This window comes from Temnothorax americanus, unplaced genomic scaffold, assembly GCF_048541705.1.
Source record: "Temnothorax americanus isolate GAGA-0224 unplaced genomic scaffold, ASM4854170v1 Scaffold1, whole genome shotgun sequence".
NCBI classification, from domain to species: Eukaryota; Metazoa; Arthropoda; class Insecta; order Hymenoptera; family Formicidae; genus Temnothorax; species Temnothorax americanus.
The window spans coordinates 8,859,494-8,878,817 of NW_027509230.1; the positions used below are offsets into that span (position 1 = coordinate 8,859,494).

At 40.3% G+C, this 19,324-nt stretch overlaps 1 protein-coding gene across 13 annotated transcripts in view; it reads right to left on the bottom strand.

Moving 5' to 3' along the window:
• LOC143897516 (bromodomain adjacent to zinc finger domain protein 2B) overlaps positions 1 to 19,324 on the bottom strand; it is a 162,447-nt gene that overhangs the window by 103,510 nt on the left and 39,613 nt on the right. For all 13 annotated transcript variants that reach the window (XM_077406251.1, XM_077406297.1, XM_077406278.1 and 10 more), the window contains one exon: positions 5,072 to 5,164. The gene's annotated coding sequence lies outside the window, so the exon portion shown is untranslated. The remainder of the gene's footprint in view (positions 1 to 5,071; positions 5,165 to 19,324) is intronic.

The window sequence follows — 19,324 nt, forward strand, 5'->3', positions numbered from 1 at the left end:
CTACGGAACTCACTATCTAGACATCATCATCGGCAACCTGGAACACCTAGACATCGCATTCAACGTATTATTACACCTGGACACCAAAAACTACGAAGCGCACTATGTGGACCTCGTCATTGGCAACCTGGGACACCTAGACATCGAATTCAACGTACGATTACACCTGGACACCAAAAACTATGAAGCGCACTATCTGGACCTCGTCATCGGCAACCTGGGATACCTAGACATCGCATTCAAGCTTAATTCATAAGAATCGACTTAAAAATTCCCTAGCGGCATTTTCTGCCAAGCGTAGAGAATCTTCTTTTCCGTTAACTCAATATATATTATTTATATATATACCTAATTTACCTAAATAGAAATCTTCCTTCTGACCGATAAGTCTATCGACCTAATTTCGAAATACGCGCGCGATATCGAAACTAGCGATACCTGCGCCGCCAGCGTCGAAAAAGTGAAAGTAACGTTTCTGATTATGACGTCATCATATCAGACGTCGGCGTTAGTAGAAGTATCTTAAAAATAAATTTTCACATTTAGACTTTGCGTCGCAATATCTCCGCTCGTAGGGCACGTAGCGGAATATTATGAGAGAAACCCCCCCCTAATTGGACCCCAAGCTATCGATCAAGCCTACTTAGAACTTGATCCGTTCACTCGTTATCGAGATCTCAACATCTCGGGTACTCGCAACCCGTCGCGTCGCGTAAAAGAGTCACGGTCGGTCTCGCTCCGCGTGTACTTGGCGCGAGACACTACCGTGTCTCTTGATTCTCGCCCTGCGCTTTGTGACGCGATTCTAGTAACGGCAAGAATTCTATTCGTTTCTCTTAAATTAATGGCGTGTCACGGCATTGTTATGCGATATCGTCTCAAGCGAGTACCGAAAGAACAAAGCTATCGATCTTGGAGTAATCAGAATCAAGATAAGCGAGAGAACAATTCGTATCGGCGTATTTATAATATACCTTGTTCAATGTTTACATAATGCGTGACAATACAGTAAGCTATATTGATACAGAGAGCACACAGAGAATAAAAAGCAAAATTTATCTTTCCTGTTTAAAGTTCTGCTCTGGTAAATTTGCTTTAATATAAAGAGAAAACAGAATATGTGCTTACTGAAGTTCAAATATAAACAGCATAAAATGTATAAATCTGCAAACGCAAGAGAATTAAGCACATAAGTTAAGATAAGAGAAAGTAAAGACAAAAGTTCGATTTTTGTAACTGTTTGTTCTCTTTGGGCAAAAAAAGGCGCGATAGAGCACTGTAATAAAGCCGTAAAAAAGTATAAAGCCGGAGTTTACGTTATACTTCCACGAATTTTCCTCGCGTTTCTCAAGATGAGAAAACGGGGCTTACACCGACATTCTTCGTAACAGCTCGCGCATTTCCATACGGAAACCCGAGACATCCTGGAACGGCATCGAGATTGAAGAGCGAAAATGTGCGTGATCATCGTGCCCGCACGTGAGAAAATTCGCGTCTCTGTTCACCTGGCGGAATAACGTTTGCACATAGCTCGGGGTACTGCGACAGGACGCGACGACGGGGCGCGCGGCCTACATATCCTACATATATCGCGTCGAGCGCGAGTTTTGTAATACGCAATTTGACGCGCCGCGCCGCAGCAGAAAACGTCGGGCGCGAGCAGAAAGCGTGGGCGGCTTCGATCATCGTCGAGGAAACGTGCCGGCGTACGTTGAGTCACTCCGACGACGAGTTCCCATAGCTCGCCGCCAACGCCGTGCAAGGTGCCGTGCATGCGAGCACGTATCTACGTGTGCAGCAAGAGACAGAATTGTTCGTTGACGTCATCGTCGACGATTTATTCGATCCGCGCCCCGCGAAGTTCGACACGCCTGTCGCTGGCGCGCTTATACAAGCAGTGTCTCCGGCGCGAGCCGCGTGAATATTATCAGGGAGCGCGAATCTAAAAGACACCGTCAGATCAACGATGGCATTAATTAAAACGATAATGCCAGAGTTTTAAACGGCTGCGTCTTGCTCGATCTGCAGACGCAACGACACTGTAGTAATTAAAGATTATAAACAACTGAGATATAAACTGTAAGTCTCTAAACAATATACTTTAATTACGCTTTCGAGAAGCTCTTATCAGAAGAGAATTAAAACCTGCGCACCTACGATACATGCATCATCTTCAGAAGAAGAATTAAAAAATTTATAGTCTAAGCATATACACGTGTTTCGTGTCAGCTATTTCCAGAATGGCTAAATTGCATCATATGCATTAATGCACATACTCGAAATATAAAAATATGTAAAAGTGATCTAGATGTTTGCGAAACGTGTTCCATCAGTCACATAATTTTCAGAGATAAATTTTTCGCCAACAACTTCACTGTGTATTTTAGATATATCCTACAAAGGAAAGAACAGAGAGAGATAGAGAGAGAAATAGAAAGAAAGAGAAAGAAGTTATACATCAAATATATAAAACTTTACCCAGCGTCAAAAAACTTTGATTTTTTAAATCAATGCATCTGTAGGAAAACCTCGCGGACTATATACAAGTGCAGTATATAAAATGTCGAATCTGTCTAAAAATGTATTTGTAATTATTTTTTTTCCATCCCGATATATAATTCAAATTAGATATACGTAACGAGATTTTATTTTGAGTTAGCATCTTTTAAAATCTATACCGCATCTATACTATTTTTTTTTATTTAAAGATAACAGAGTACGATAAAGTTTAGAGTTTAAATCATATTTTATGTATGTATATATACATTATACACATAATTCTCTCTGTACAAATTAAACCATTAAATTATTTCAATAAAACTAAGCGATTTCTCGTGGTGGGCAATAATATTATGTTTATATAATAACGTTTGCAAACGTTCGCCACTCGTCGAACGAACCGCGTTTTCGATACGCGCGTCAGATGGAATTTGACTATATCATCGCGATGTGAATTTTACGTCACGTCGGATGCCATACTCGTTTCATAGAAAACACTACAACGATACTCCAATATCCACGTTATCGGCCTGAAAACCGTTGTATCAATAACAAGCGAGTTTTTCAAGCGGATATTGCTCGACTGCAATGTGAATCCAAAAGATCCAAAATTGTTGCAATATGATCGAGACAAACTTAACTCTGTTTAAACCGGAAAGTAATAGTCAATCGTGTGTCGCGGTCGCGGATTTTAATAATTTCTATTAGAAGGAATAATCGTAAGAATCGGTGTTACAACAAATTTTTGCATTGTAAACGCGCGCAATAAACGATGAGATGTCAATTGTTATCGAATTGTTTCATTTTCATTTTCCCCTCGTCAGCTAGGACCAATTTGCAGTTTGAATGTGTGTCACTTTAAAAGTTTTTTTGCAGAAGTTTAATATAAATAAAGTAGTCGTATATATATATATATATATATATATATATATATATATTATATATATAGTAGAAATAGCACGCTAAAGATGTTATCAATTTTCGTTACTTTCGTCATGCAGATCGTCGACGGGATAAAACAACGCCGCGGCAACTATATAGGCCCGATTCGATTGAATACACCGTCGGTTCGAAAGCCACTACCGATAACGTGTCTACCGTAACCCCACCCCTCAAAATCCACAAAATTCCGGAATCCGGTGCGCCACGCACAGGATGAAACGCAGAGAAGAACGAGGATAATAAAAAGCCCCTGGTTCCCGCAACTCCACGTATAGCTACCGCACGAAAAAATCGGCACGAAGATTTTTATACGCTCGAACTCCGTTTGCACGGAAAAAATATCGTATGAAGCAACGTAATCCGACGATATATATATAATGTCGTTTTATTTTCATTTATATAGATTAAACATTTATTTTTTTGATAAATCAAACTTTTTAGGGGAGACCGAGGCTCGTTGGCACCGTTTTTACAATTTCGGCATTTGAGTTTTTATACAACTAATTATCATGATTAAACAGTACTAATATGATAGAGAGAACCTTTCTTTACATTTTCATGCTAGGAACGCTCCTGTATGCCGTATAGTTTCTTTGTAATAAATGAAATATGAACATGCTGCATTGTGGCCAACTTTCCCCGATAGTAGTAAGTTGGCTATGCGACAAAAGTCCACGTTAAATTAATGAATACGTAATAGAAACACACAAAACGGGTAACACATACGTACTTCTTGATAAAGATTGTATCTTTTAAAGTTATTTTGTAATGATCGAATATCAAAACGTTGTTGCAGAAAAATAATTGTGAACTATTTTAGATGTAGCTTTCAAATATTAATATAAATATATATTTAGCTTCTATCAGCATTGTAGATATTAGTAAATCACGTGCTCAAACAGGTCTCACGCGCACGGCAACGACAAGTCAAGCTAAGCGTGTCTCGATATGAGCCAACATACCTCATCCCTACATACGTTTTATTTCAGTCGTTTTATTACAATAAATTACTATTGTTAGTCAAAATAACATGTCGTATAGTAACAGAAACTTTTCTTTTAACTGATACGTCACTTTGATTTACTTCTCAAGCTGAAGAACATTAATACGATATTTTGAAACGCTCGAAAATTTACTTGTCACCTCTTGAATCAGACTTTTCTCTTTTTCTATTGTAATACTTGTCCGATTAAAATAAAACTTTGTGAAAAGTACCTATGTCATATAAGAAATATTTTGTGATAACTTTTCCATTGTTTTTTTCGCTATAAATACATAAACGGAACGCATTGCCAACTTGCCTCTTGTGCCAACGAGCCCCGGTCTCCCCTATTTTTCATATTTCAACAGCGTCATACGATATTTTACTGATAATACGTCAATAATCATGTTTCGCATATTATCTACGTAATTTCAATCCGTTGAATATTTCTCTCATATTCTTCGTCATTCTATTCTTTTTTTCAAATTACAGTCAGAAAACAGATTGAAAGCGATTGCCTGGTGTAATCTTCAATTAAATCATTTCACCCTAATTTACAAACTTCTTATACCTCAATATTGTAATAGTATTATAAGTTGCATTTACGGTCACATCAATAATTTAACTGCGGACTATTTTTGCACGTACCTATTTTCTATCTCGGGCTCCATCGCGATATATCCATTGGTGCAGCAAGATCGATGTCAGCGCTGATCCTATATAATCGTCACTCGACTTCGCCTGCAAAAGAAAGAAAAACCGAAGGTAAGAACTGAAAGATATGGCGCATGATCATTGCGGTATAGTAATTGCAGTCGCAATGGCGGTACGCATCATGCCAAGCATGATCATGCGGATAACGCGATTGCGTCGCGTCGTCGGAATATGTGTCATATTATCGCGCAGTGATTCTCGCAAGAAAGAATCGAGACGGAAAAAGAACAGAGATAATAATACGTTTATAACGTTCGCATAAATTAGTTTCTAAATACGAAAAGCTCGATAATATTAGTTTAATACTTTTCAATATTTAATTGCTAGCGTATGAAAGTCGCCGTGCCTCGATGTTTACTCAATTTGTTTGCCTTCGTTCTTGCTTCCGTGTTGATAATGCGAAAACATCCAATTCTATGTATCCCCCATTTTCTTAAATCAAGATTACACACATATATAATTATTTACTCATGTAATTAGCTAAATTGAGGTGCAACTGATGATTTTGCGCGTCGAAAGTGCTAAGCGAGTACTTATGTTAAGTCGTTTCGTGCTAGTGGTTAAAGGTTACAAATATTTTGTGGCACACACGCGAGCGTATAAATTATACTTGACGTTATCTACATATTATGCAAATTATCAAGTAGATTAGATAGTTAGAAAAGTAAAATTAAAATTCTCGTTAAAAGAAGAAAACGCTCGTTGATTTATTATAGCACTTTTCCGTAAATTACTAAAAATATAACATTTCTAAAATTACAAACTAAACGATTTATATTTCATTTCCAATAATCCAACCTTCGATGGTACGGGCGATGAACGTGATTTGGATTTGACATACGCATAGGTAACGAAATATAAATATATTATCAAAATAGTCATACTTCACGTAATAAAGTCACGTGCTATTAATAGTTGGATTATTTAGCGGGTTGCGACGATTTTATATTTCGATAGTGCGACAACTTTCGTATCTCGTTCGCGATCGACCCGCTTAGCTGACGTTTCATAAAAATTCCCGCAAAATATAAGGAGCGGAGCGCGATCGATTCGAAATCACTGGTGTTACAAAGCGGGAACCTCGCCCTAGCCGAAGGGCGTTCTCGGCACAGACGGAGGACGGCACAAAGCGGCCGCGCGCACACACACAGTCCCTTTTTCCTGTGAATATCGGCGAGATCTACGTACGCACGCTTTCCTCTCTAGAAACCGCTCTCGATATCGCATCTCGCTTGCTACCTCCCCGCCCGACCCCGCGGAAACGCGTAAAATTCCAGACCTCTGTTCGAAGTACGCATCACAAAATACGACGGTATCGCCGAGATCAACGGTAACACAGATGCCCGTAATCGTCGATCGAGAAGGGTGATGCGCGTATAGAAAAGAGATCACCGAGAGTTATGTATTACCCATTATCTCCACCACTGATCGCTGGATTTCAAATCGTCTATTAATAAATCTCGTCTTCCTCTTTGCCAGATTCAGAGAACATAAGGCTTATTTGAATCTTTTAAATCAAATTATCCTTTTCTCACCTCCGTTTCTTATATTTCATTTATTATATAATATGGTAAATGTGTAATCGAGTGATGAGATGAGTGGTGAGTGAAACAGCGGTAATTAAATTTTTCAATTACATATCTTTTTCCCCTTTTTCCAACAAATTTGTTCGGATTAAACATACGCAGTTTTTTATTATTTCTCATTCGTAAAACGTTTCGAGAACATCAAGGACGATTTCTATTCTCTTCTATTCCGTTCTATTATATTGCTATTGCTTCTAAATTGCTGTCCTCTCGCGCATCCTTTCGCCGTTTCCCTCACCCCTTTCGCATTCTCTCTCGCACGCATACACGCGCGACATACGATCGGACAAAAGATAATCGCGGAGCTGCCTGTCGTGTTCCACAGCGCTCGGCTTTCGGGTGTGCTGGTTTCCCGAAGGGGATGACGCCGGGCGTCGCGAGGTAGCGGCAGGACAGCGGGAGGAGAAGGGAAAGGGACGAGGGCCGCAACGGGGACGGCAGTCGGAAGAGAGAAGAGACCGAGAGAGCGGAGAGTCGCGCAAAGCGAAGAGGAGTCGGCCGGCAGGCAGGCGGGCAGGGGGTTGGCGGGCGAAGGGTGAGGATCGGAGGCGGCCGGGTAATGGGGGGAGTCGGTACGTGGGGTGGCTCGGTGGTACGGCAACGAGCGGTTTCGCGGGCCTGTGGGTGGACAGGCGGAGGGGCGGAGGGAAGGAAGAGAGGAAGCGGCGGCGGCGGCGGCAGCAGCGGCAGCGGCAGCAAGGGGGTAGCGCGGCGAGGGACCGGGTGGGGTTGGTTATAGGCGGACACCACAGAGGGTGACGTAGCGAAGGGCGGTATAGGGTGGATGAGGGAACACGGGAAGACGGGCGGGAACGGGGAGAAGGATGGTGGTAGCGGTAGAGCGGAGGAGGCAGCAATGACGACGAGGCGCTGGTTTTGAGTTTGTGTGAGCACGCGCTACCGCTCTTCGGGTTCTATCTGCCCACGTCCCTCGTTCTGCGTAACGCCGTCTCCTTCTCCGACCTGTTCTCTCCGTCGCGCTCGTTATCTCGATTCGCCCGCGTTCTTTCTCCGTCGCTCTATACCGCAGCCGCTTCTTCTTCGTCCCTCGCTTCGTTCCTGACACTCGGAGAACGGATCCTCTCCACCACCCTCTCTCTCTCTCTTCCCTACCCCCCTACGTTGCCTCGTCCTCTCGCGACAGCCGCATCGGTTCACGTTCTACGTCCCTCCGGCTGTTTCCCTCGCCCTATCTCTCTCTCTCTCTTTCTCGATCTATCTATCTACCTTCCTCTGGCGCACGCGAGCACCGCGTATCAATCCGTCTCCGTTCCGCGCTCCGTATCTGCTTTCTCGCGCACCGGTTCTCTCGTTCTCCCTCTCGCTCCTGCCGCTCCTCCGCGCCGCGCGCTTCTCTCGCTCTTTCTTCCGCTGTAGCACCGCTAGCCGGTCCTCTCTCCGTTGAATCGCTATGCGCGAGACAGGCCGGGCACGGAGAGGTGAAGCGAGAGGAGAAAGAGGCGGAGGAGGCGAGTTCACGTTCCATCGCGAAGCACTGGGCGGAATTGGTATATCGGAGGATAGAGGGTGAGCGCGGGTAGGCGAAGGATGGAAGAAGGAGGACGCGGGGACGCGGCGCTCGTAACGTAGCGACGCGCTCGAGACGCGGACGTCGTTTGAAGACGAGTTCTGCTGTGTGCTGGGAGGCATTCCGGGTTGTTGCACCGGAAGGACAGGCGGCCTGGGAGCCCCGATGCGTCGCCGAAGTAAGTTCTGCTGGAGCTTTAATGGAGGACTTGGATAATTAGCGCGAGTGCAGATCCCGCTGCTTCGGAGTCGGGGGACGACGATGCGACGAAGAATGCAAAGAACTTGTCTCGTAATACGACCGACGCGGCGCAGCGCTTCACAGAAAACGACCTGTCTCGGTTTTTGAACGTATTGCCGAGAGATTTAATTCAGGACAGAACACGTCGAGAAAAAGGCTTCAAATCTGAATCGCTATTAGATTCTCTTTTTTTTTCCTGCCAAGTCATATTAAATCGTGCATTCGAACGTAATATGCAGAATGCATAATCGCCGATATCAATTTACGAGTTTTTGCAACAATCAAGATTTTTTCGAACATTGCTAAATTTAATATCATACTTGGAGTACGTTCCACTTAAGGATGTTTTACGTATAGCTATATGTAATATAATTTTGATTTCTTGATTAAACAGTGTAAAAACTAGTCTAAAAAATGATTTATAAACAACATTGGGACAGAAAAAGCGTAAAAATCGTATTTTGTCCCATTTTTGTACTAGATATTGTTTAAATAAATTATTTAAAAAATTTAAAAAAAAATATTAACAGAAAAACTTAAAAAAACCGTAATTACAATTCTCGCAGAGATACATAATATATGATATTTACTTGGAGTCTATATCATATATATACAATTTCTGTAACTTTTAAAGCAAATATCTCAGAAACGGGTCAGACAATCAATCGCAAATTTAACACAAGTTTTTGGGATATATAAGTGCGCAATCTCTGTAAATGTTAAATGTCAGCTTCATCCCTCTATTTTTTGACATAAGCGATATACATCTTTTACGCTCGCAACGCTCGTGGAATCATCTCATCCTTGTTGTTCGTCACATGTTAAATAAGGACGAATAATGCTCGCTAGCGTTGTGAGCGTCAAGTGGAACACGTACCCCAAGTATGATATTAAATTTAGCAATGTTAGAAAAAATCGCGCAAATTTAACAAACTGCAATATAATAAACTGTTATGATATGAGTTCTCCATCTATAATACATAAGAAGAAGAATTTTCACGTGTTCTGTGGTATATGTATATGCGTGTCTATCTGCTATTATACGAATGTCGATTATTACCGTTTACGCGGAAAGGCATGTGCATAAAAGCGACATAAATTATCGCGCAAAAATGTGAAAACTGGACAATGATAAATAATGCCAGGAATTCGTATTACCCACGAGACGTTTCGTTTCTGCTACTGTTAGTGCTGTACGTACCTTATGAATGAATATGGTTATATACGACCGCGCGATAGAGAGAGCAGTTGCATATCGTTCGCACACACTTTACATACGCGTACATACACGCGGTCAGATCGTTATTATTTACTCATAATAATGGTCGGCTTTACATGTATGTACGCGCAGATGTAGTCCCACAGTTTTGTACATGTTTATACAAACTCAACCGTCGACTCCAAATCATCGAGATAACGTAACGCATTAATACACAATAATATTTATGATAAGAAAATGCTATCGTAAGACGCAACGGAAGTCGGATTACAAACAGACGTGCTGACAGACAGAACCGTCGATATATGAATTGATTAACATTAAATTTATCCGTAATTAAAACTACAAAATTTTCGTTCACTTTACACTGAGTCATTCATGAGCGCGAGTAAAAACTTCTCCATCATTTAATATACGTTGAATATGATATAAATTATAGACTTTTCATTAATTTGATCGATCTACGTATCTCACGGCAATGCATGGCAATAAAAAAAAAGTTGTTTTATTTTCCTTTTCATAACAGTCGGACATAAAATACAGCGCTTGTTGTTTACTGTGTATATTTGCGTTATGTATGTATAGTTTCACGTCAAATCAATTGTCATCTGTTCAATTTATTTGGTCGCGCGAGATACATTTTACAATTCTGGAAATAAAAAAAATTCAATTGAAAACATTTTTCTAGTCCACGAGCTATGATAAATCAATTTTTATTGTTATTTTTACATCTGCTAGTTTAGCAATTAATCTTTAATTCGCGTCGTTTAATTTAATTAATTTTTAATTAACGGTTCAATTAATTTATGTTGAATTTAATTAAGTGAATATCCTGTAACTCCCGTCATAACTTTCAGTTCCAGATTGTTTGATCAGATTAGGATCGACCTTATGCCTTAGCATTTGAACTAACATAATAATGTCTGAAATTAAAGCGGTGCGGTCGCACTGAAAACATACAAAATGAAAGTGAAAACACAATTCCAATTATAAAGAGCAAAGTTACGTGAACTAAGTTTTTCAATATTCGGTATCACGATACCGCTCAAAACGTATACAATACTCTACCCGCATTCTTCTGTGCAACTTACGTTTCTTTTACGTTCGCGAGTATCGATTTGCTCCAGTGACATTGAAGACGAGCATTATGGTAATAGCGACAATAAAGAGTTTTGTTTTGTTCCGCGACAAATTTTACAACTTCTCGCGAGAATACGAGAGACACTCCGTAATTTATTCCTATCGAACTGCATCTACTGCATTACGAACTAATGAGCCTATACGAAAGTGTTTGTCCTAGGTGATTCAGAATGACGTTTCTTCGAAAGAATCTGGTTCGTACTTAGTGATTCAGAGACAGCCTCAATGTGAAAGTGAGTTTCATTTAGGATATAACGTTATGTCTTTGAAGAATTAATAAGTTAAAACTGAGTAAGACTTTTGTAAAAACTTTACATATACAAATATTATCGAAAATCATCAATTATCTGTTATATTTTATATTTTCAGAGCTCTAAAAAGATACAACTATCGTATATTAAAACAATATCCGTCACGCGAGAGATAGAGTTTCAATCATATTTTGCTTTTCCCGCGTTATCGCATATTATCGCCATTGCTTATCTCGTTATCACACAACTGCAGACAGAATCAGACATTTCGGAGACGCATTATTGAAATTTTCTTTAAAAAGATCTTAACGGCGTAAACGGTGTTCTCTCCCAACCGATTCCAAAGCACCAAGTGCCTGATTTCGGCGAACATTTCGTCGTTTGGCACGTATTACTTAAGGAATTTGACAAGTCTGATGTCTTTGACTCTCGAAAGTTTTGACCATGACACGAAATAAACAAGCGGACGCGGTCGCTCTCTATTATCGCGCTTTGTGTTCTGAATGACAACGATATCGTCGAGATATTTTAATCGTTTGATTCGATGTGCCGCATCGTGAATTTATTCTGCCTGCAAACGATCGTTTGTAACAATGTAAATACACGAAACGGCCGTAGCTATTTCGCCGCTGAGTTTGCAAAACTTGTTATATTGTATCTTGAACACTGTATCTCCATACATAAGTACTCTTCTACAAATAGCCGCTGCACTCACGAGCATTAATATATGCTAGCAATATAAAATAAACGATTATTTGCGTTTTTTTTCTAATATATTTGAAGATATATTTTCGCGCGATTTTCTGTTTAAACGGCACGTAACATCGCGGTGAAGTCAATCGCAATGCTCATCGATCGAACCGTTGACCGTTGAGAACACAGATGGGTTATCGTAACTTGTATGTATCTACGAAGAACAAGAAAAAATAATATTCAATGCTATATGTCGATTATACATCACGTCTGTCGGCCGAGTATTTCTATTTTGAATAGCTCACAGTCACAAGATATCATCGGAATCTATGCTATCAGAGTGAAGATATCGACAGTTTAACGTTGATACGTACTGCAAATCGCTGATACTTCGGGAAATGTGCAACAAAATGTATTATTGACATTCACACTTCAATATAGCCAAGTTTCATAAGGTATGATTCCGTTTATAGAAGCATAAGTATTATAACACTAAGTGAATTAAGTTCCTCAAATAAAATGACTGACAAAAGCAGAAATGAGATCAATGTAGAAATGTATTTCCTTGTCACTAAGAAATATCGTTAGAAAGACATGCCAGAGTCTATTTGTGCTTGCAAAACGTATCGTTGTTGCAGCTTTGCAGACTCTTATATAATAAAAAGTGTATCGAGTATCCACAGCTCAATGCATGATTTACTCTACTCACCACGTTAGGGTGGATTTCCAGACGTTCGCTGTTCGTTAAATTTCGACTTTTCGTGCAAGGTTGTTTGCCTCGGGCCGTAACGCGATAATCGGGAGACTGGGAGTCACGTCGCGTCGCCAGCTTCTGGAAAGTCCGATCGCGTAGATTGCGACGCGAAGTTTACCAAGGCTCGGCCATGCACCGCCGTCACACGACGCAGTTAAGATCGGCCTTAACCGCGAGCACGCCTTTTGCCGCACCGTCGCGCGCCTTTAATAGCGGATCTCAAGTAATCAAGGAAAAATTACTGGAATCCCGCGACCCTGGCTTGTTTCGATTCGCCTGATGAACGTCAACTCTGTCGTTCCGATAATTTCGAGACGAGAGTCGCGCAATCGTCAAACTTCGCAGATTCGAGAAACTTTTCTGAATCACGTTGCGCGATCGTTTTATTAAAATCGTTTTATCAATCCAATCTGCATTCAAACAATTCGGTCTTCAACCGACTTTTACCTAACAGTATATTTTGATAGATCATGGCATACTTTCTTCGTAAACTTTTTGAATTTTTGCAATATCTTCAAAATTGAAGAAAATATAGTACACGAAAATGTGCGTGACGTCATAATGTTGTTGCGAAATCTTTTGAAGTTGCCGTCATCAAAGAAACTTTAGAAAGCTATAACTTTCTCAAATTTGGGTTTTTTTTTTTATTCAAAAAGTACTAAAAATCGGCTTAGATTCTCTACATTAATTATGGATACCGCTTAATAAAAAAATTTTACTTGAGAACCCAATTCTTCCCGAAAGTCGCTCGAAAAAGTTTGCAACAAACGCATGTATTTTATAGATATTATATTATATTAGCATTAAATTCATAGAAAATTAAGTATTTCTCTTAATTTTCATAAATGGAGAGTATTAAAAAATCATAGCTCGAAAGATATTTATAACAATTAAAAATATTTATAACGATTATAAATATTTATCCCTGATATCGTTTGAAAGCGGATTTCGACGTTGCAGCACGTTCTCTCCGTGGCAGTTCCGCTATCTCGTCATACTCACGAACAATCTCGCGTAGTCGCTCGCGTACTCGCTATCGACATGACGCTCGCTCGTCTTGGAAACAGAATTCGCGCGGGGCGGTTTATTCAAGGCGTTTTATCGGTCGCTCGATCAAAGGTCCCCGGTCTTTCTCTCCGGCCGTCTACCTTCGGCACCGAGTTGGCGCTGCGAACTCGGGACCCTTATTGGCTACAGGCGGGCCGAATACCTACCCGGCATTCCGATTGCTCCCGCTCGCTGATGACCCGAAAGCAAATCCCCGCCGAGCTACAAAGTGCGTATCCCGCGTATGTTCGCGGCGCGAGTACGTTATACACGCGATGGTTGAAATGCACGCGTTATATACCATTGCGGAAACGCATACGAAATTCGCCACAGTCACGCTCGAAAATGGAAATATGATCTACCACTGTGCTCCACTTAAGGAGATCGAGGGGAATGAAACGAAGGGAGAAAGAGAGACGGAGATAACAGGAGTTTAACGTCACATCGAGGACGACTTAATCCTTTCGCGAATGATAAATTGTATATGCAGATAAAAAGTGTGAGAAGCGAGTAACACATTACAACCTGTTTAAAGGCTTCGTAAGACGTATTAATTATTCGTATAAATAAGAATACAGATGAAGGATAAAATACGTGATCAATTATACAAGCAATTGCAAGCAATTTACTATAGATATCTGAACGAGGATAATACTTATAAACGCATTGTATAACGATGAAATTCATATTTAAAGAAAAGAGATTAAATGTCATTTACACTTTCTTTCACAATTGCCGCTGGCCCGAACGAGAACTTCGACGGTGAGCAATTAATCCCGCGGCAGTATTTACGTGTTTGACAGTATAAAAGTCGATCTCTCGACGTAGCACCCGCATTGCACGGAACTGCACACATGCGTGCGGTTCGCGTGTTAATACGCGGAAAGAGACCTTCCCCTGCTTTTTATCTAAAGACCCGACGACTGTTACAGTATTACTCGGCGACTATATCGGTATCCTAGCGCGCTCGAACTGTGAGATCAATAAAGCAGTCCTTTATAGACTTCGCTACACGCGCCGTACAAGCTTGGTCGGTTCCCTCCGCCCGTTAGTCTGTCACTTTCTTTCCCCATCTCCGTCTCTCTTTCTCTCGCTCTCATTCTCTCTCTCTCTCTCTCTCTCTTTTTCTCTCCCCCTTCCCTCTCCGTTCCGTCCGCCCTCTCGCACCGCGGCTCGGTATATACGTACGAGTAAAAGAGTCAGTCGTCCGCCACCTCCCTGAAAACGCCACCCTCTTCCTTCGCCGCAAGTAAGCCCTCCTCTACGCCCTGGTCTGCAGCGAGCACGGGGCCATAAATAACCGAATGACCTACCGCGGTAGGGAGGAGGTGGGTGCGCCGCCGGTCGCTCCGCGCCGGGTTGCTACCGGGACACCCGTTAGACGCGTACACGCTCGACGCTGCAGATATACCAGTGGATGACGAGCGCGTTTAACCCGGTAATTTTACACGAATTAAACGCAAGCTGGAATGACCGATAACATATGCCGGCGAGTATATATCTTTGCGACCGGTTCCGATTGCGCGTGTTTCGGGGTTTTTGAAAGAACAGACATTAATTCCCACTGGTCGATCGAAGCGCGAAACGCTACAGACTAAGATAAAACGGCAGTTTAATTCGAAATTAAGGTAGAAATTAGGTTCGCAATTATATAGCAAGATTCATTATAAACGCGTCTTAGCTCTGAACTAGCGATTAGTTAAAAAAAAGCGTATGTACCAGATAGTCTCGAGACTGTAATGATCAAATAAATGTTACAAAGAACCTTGAAGAATCACATAATCGTGACGTCGATTATAAATTAACATTTGGCGGACTGTAAAGAAAGCGACACCATCGAAATGTTGCATATCTCCCGTTCGCGCAGTAACCCTTCACCTTCCGCTGTTCACAAGACGGTAAGGAGTGCGTGGCCATAAATAATCGAACGAGCCGCCATAGATTGCACGTTTCAACAACTTGCAACTAGGACCTTTTAACATAGATATGCCTCGTGAACAACACGTGTTGTCGGATCGATCATTTAACGAGAGCAAATAAGTTGTTATTATACTAATTAAGACGTTAATCGACTCGCGTCAATAATCTACGAAAATATTGCTTTCATAACTCACAAGAATACTTATCGAATACATATACATATATTGAAATAGTTTATATAAAAAAAATGTGCGCGTAGATAATTAAAAATTTTGAAGTTTATTTAATATATCTGGATTATATCTGGGACAAATCACTTGCACATCAAAATGCGTCTTTAGATCGCGTAGTCGTCTCTGATTAGCAGCCTATAGTAAACAGAGATAATCTAACTCGTAGCTTGATAAAGTATTCGCGGTCTTTTGTATCAGTATAACCTTGTTCCCGGCAACAAAGTACTGACAGTACGTTGAGTCAGATTATAAATGCGAAAGCAAACTTAGGTTGAATGTAGAACCGTTACGTGCGTGTACAAGTTCAGCGACATCGTGGACAAGGCTTGGTGCAGGTGGCAAATATCGCTGAGAAATGATTCGTCGGTTAAAACAGCTGTCGCTAACTCACGAAATATTTTAGTGTGCGCTTAGTCATTCCAAATACGGTAATATTTCTGATGCGGAAATATCATGAATAATAAAATACGTAATCTTGATTCATTCATTCATTCATGAATATTACATAATTGATATGTTACGAAATTTCAGTTTAATAAATCAAAGAATAAACAAGGTCATATAAGAATACGAGTGGCAACAACCTGGGCATTTTTCAAGTTATATATGTTACTAATCTCGAGACATTTAAAAAAATGTATATTTTCCTGCATAATAATCATACACGATTCTGTTAAATTCACTACTTGAACGCCTTATCGCGTATTCTCTTTCGCGTTAAAGCAACATATGCCGTTACGGATAAAACTTTTCTTGCAAATATGCCGCTCGCTTTCTTTACGGTGAACCTCCGCTTCCGTCGTTTGAATGACGTGCAAGCGCCGCAAATAACCGAACGGCTGCACTTCGCGAATACGCAACGATGACAAATTGTCATTGGGACACCCGTTACACGCATAAACGCAGAGCGTAACTGAATTGCGGATGGAGTTTCAGGTCGCAAATTATGTATATAGCGCATCCAATCGACGTTCAGTGGCTGCATAATGGCGGAATCTGTCAGGATATCGATCACGCGTTACAAAGACGAAATCCGAGAAATATAGACTCGGTTTTGCAGACAGTTGGAGATTAGACCAACTATTGCATTTCACGGATTCTAATTCGCAGAATTTGTCCGACGTATTGTTATCATAGCAGTGATAATAGTTTAAGAGTAAATATCAAATTATACGCCAAATAGAAATTATAAGTTAAAAATTGCAAAAGATTATATTACTGTTCGTATTCGACAAAATCTCTGGCTGCATTAACGCACCATTATGTTTAATTTTGCTTATTTTGTAAAATATCCAGGTCACATTGTAAAATAAAGAGAGACGTAAATTATTATTATTATTATATACGCTTTTATGCGAAAATGGATTTTTAGTTCTCCCATTGCGTCCACGTTTTTGCAATCTCGTATGTAAATAAATCCGGAAAGCGTCAGGCGTACTCTTTATCGTGTATGGCTGCGTTCGGGGAGCGCGCTATTAGCGCTATTGCATCATTCTATTATCGCTCATCAAGTGTAGAACAAGGATAGAATAAGCAAATAGCGCTAATAGCGCGCTCCCCGAACGCAACCTGTGTACACCACGCCGGATAAAAGTCGATAGCGCGGCGGGATTTCGATGGAGGACCGAAAGAGTATCGCGCGCTATCACAATGCGCTATTAATCACGTCTTGCGAGAAGAGGGAATGGAACTCCATCGGGCGTAAAACTGGATCCGTTACGGGATACGGCGAGGCAATTAGATGTACCGAGGGAAAGAGATTGTGCGGATTATTAAAGCGATTCCGAGATATTAATCGTCTGTTTTAAAATAGTCGCGAGGGACAACAACGACGTACGACGTTAGGTTGCTGCGATTCCCGACCAGGTTTTCCACGGGCCGTAATTTGATTCACGAAGAAAGCCTGCGACAGAGGATACCACCGTATAGGCGGAATCCTAGAAGGCGGAAAGAATATTATGGATTACGAAAAGCCAATTTAAAAGAAACACGTGATTGTCTAAACTTTCGCGATTTTTAAGTTATGAACAACAAAAGAATTTCGACAAGACTTTAATTCTTTTCCGATTAATTTCGAATGGATTCTTGTTGCGATACATCTTTTAAAAAATTCGGCAATGCGTTTAATAAGTTATAAGACAAAAATTACGTCGATTATAACTTATACGATATATCAGTGATAAATTTCGCGTAGGGCCAGGAGGTCATACGAAGTTTATGGTACCTACACCAGCCCTGTCGCACAATTTCGAAAAATAACTGCTGTGCGTAACGCATATAATTCTTTTTAAAATTCGCTGCATTTTATACGGCCTACTCGCTTATATATTTCCGTTCTGTGGTGGAGTCCTGACAATTTCGATAGCTACGGTATTTCATGACTGCGCCCGAGCTGGATTGTTCTATTATTTATTCAGCACGTTAACATGTGCAGTCGACGTGTTTCACTTATTTACCGATTACGTGGATTTATGTTTTTCGCGTCGCAATCGAAAATGCGTGTACTTTGCGCCCGTTTCGGAACGTATTGCCGCATTTCTAAAATATTAATTATATCGCGTGACCGTGCGCGTTGCGTTAATACTGACCTGTACAATACGAATATATGTATATTATAAAATGTTGAGCGCGTTAGTTAAATTTTCAGTAGTCGTAAAATATTCACGTCGCAATTCATTGTATAATTAATGTTAAAAATACGACGGTAACGATGATATAACAATATTTGTTTTTCTTAAAAATATTAAAACATTTAATCGTATAAATATAAAAATTAAAATACGTTCTACAGATAATCGTATATAATATTGTTTTAATCGAAATCTCTAACTTGAAAATAATGAAGATAAATCAATTAACACTACTGAATTATTTTGCCTGAATTATTCTGGCGCATAGTCAAATTCGCAATAATTATAAAACATTTATGCGCTGCCTCGTTAAAACGCGATAATAACGCTCACTTTTCACGGAAATAATAAAAAAGCTTAAAAGCAGAAATTAAAATATATTTTCACAGCTCAAGAATAATATATACTTTCCTTCACTTTGCTATTTAATTTCATATTGCAACAAGTTGAAGTTGCCGAAGTTACTAAAGTTTCATGATATACGATTCTCTCTTTGCCACTTCTTTTTCTATTCAAACTATATTGTCACAGTGGTATTTTGATCTCGATAAAAGCGATGGCGATATTTTCTGATGAAAGTCTCGTAACACGAAATCAGATTGAGGAAAAGAAACGCACACCCGATAAAACGTGATTCGTCCTCGTTATCGAATATTGTCATTAAATCGGCGCGCAAACAACATTACGCGTGCTCGAGAATGATCAGCAATTTTTAGCGATATAAATAATAAATTCATATAATATCCTTCACCGCCATATCGTCATTGTATGTACTTTAATAGATATATGAAAACGTTATCTAATAGATGTCGGAGGGTATCATAGTGATATAACGAATATCCGTTGGCCATTTGGACAGAACGATTATCCAAATTCCATTTTTTCCCTCTGTATCTGTAACGAATATAATGCTTCGATGATTTATGATAAACGCTTCTGATATGTT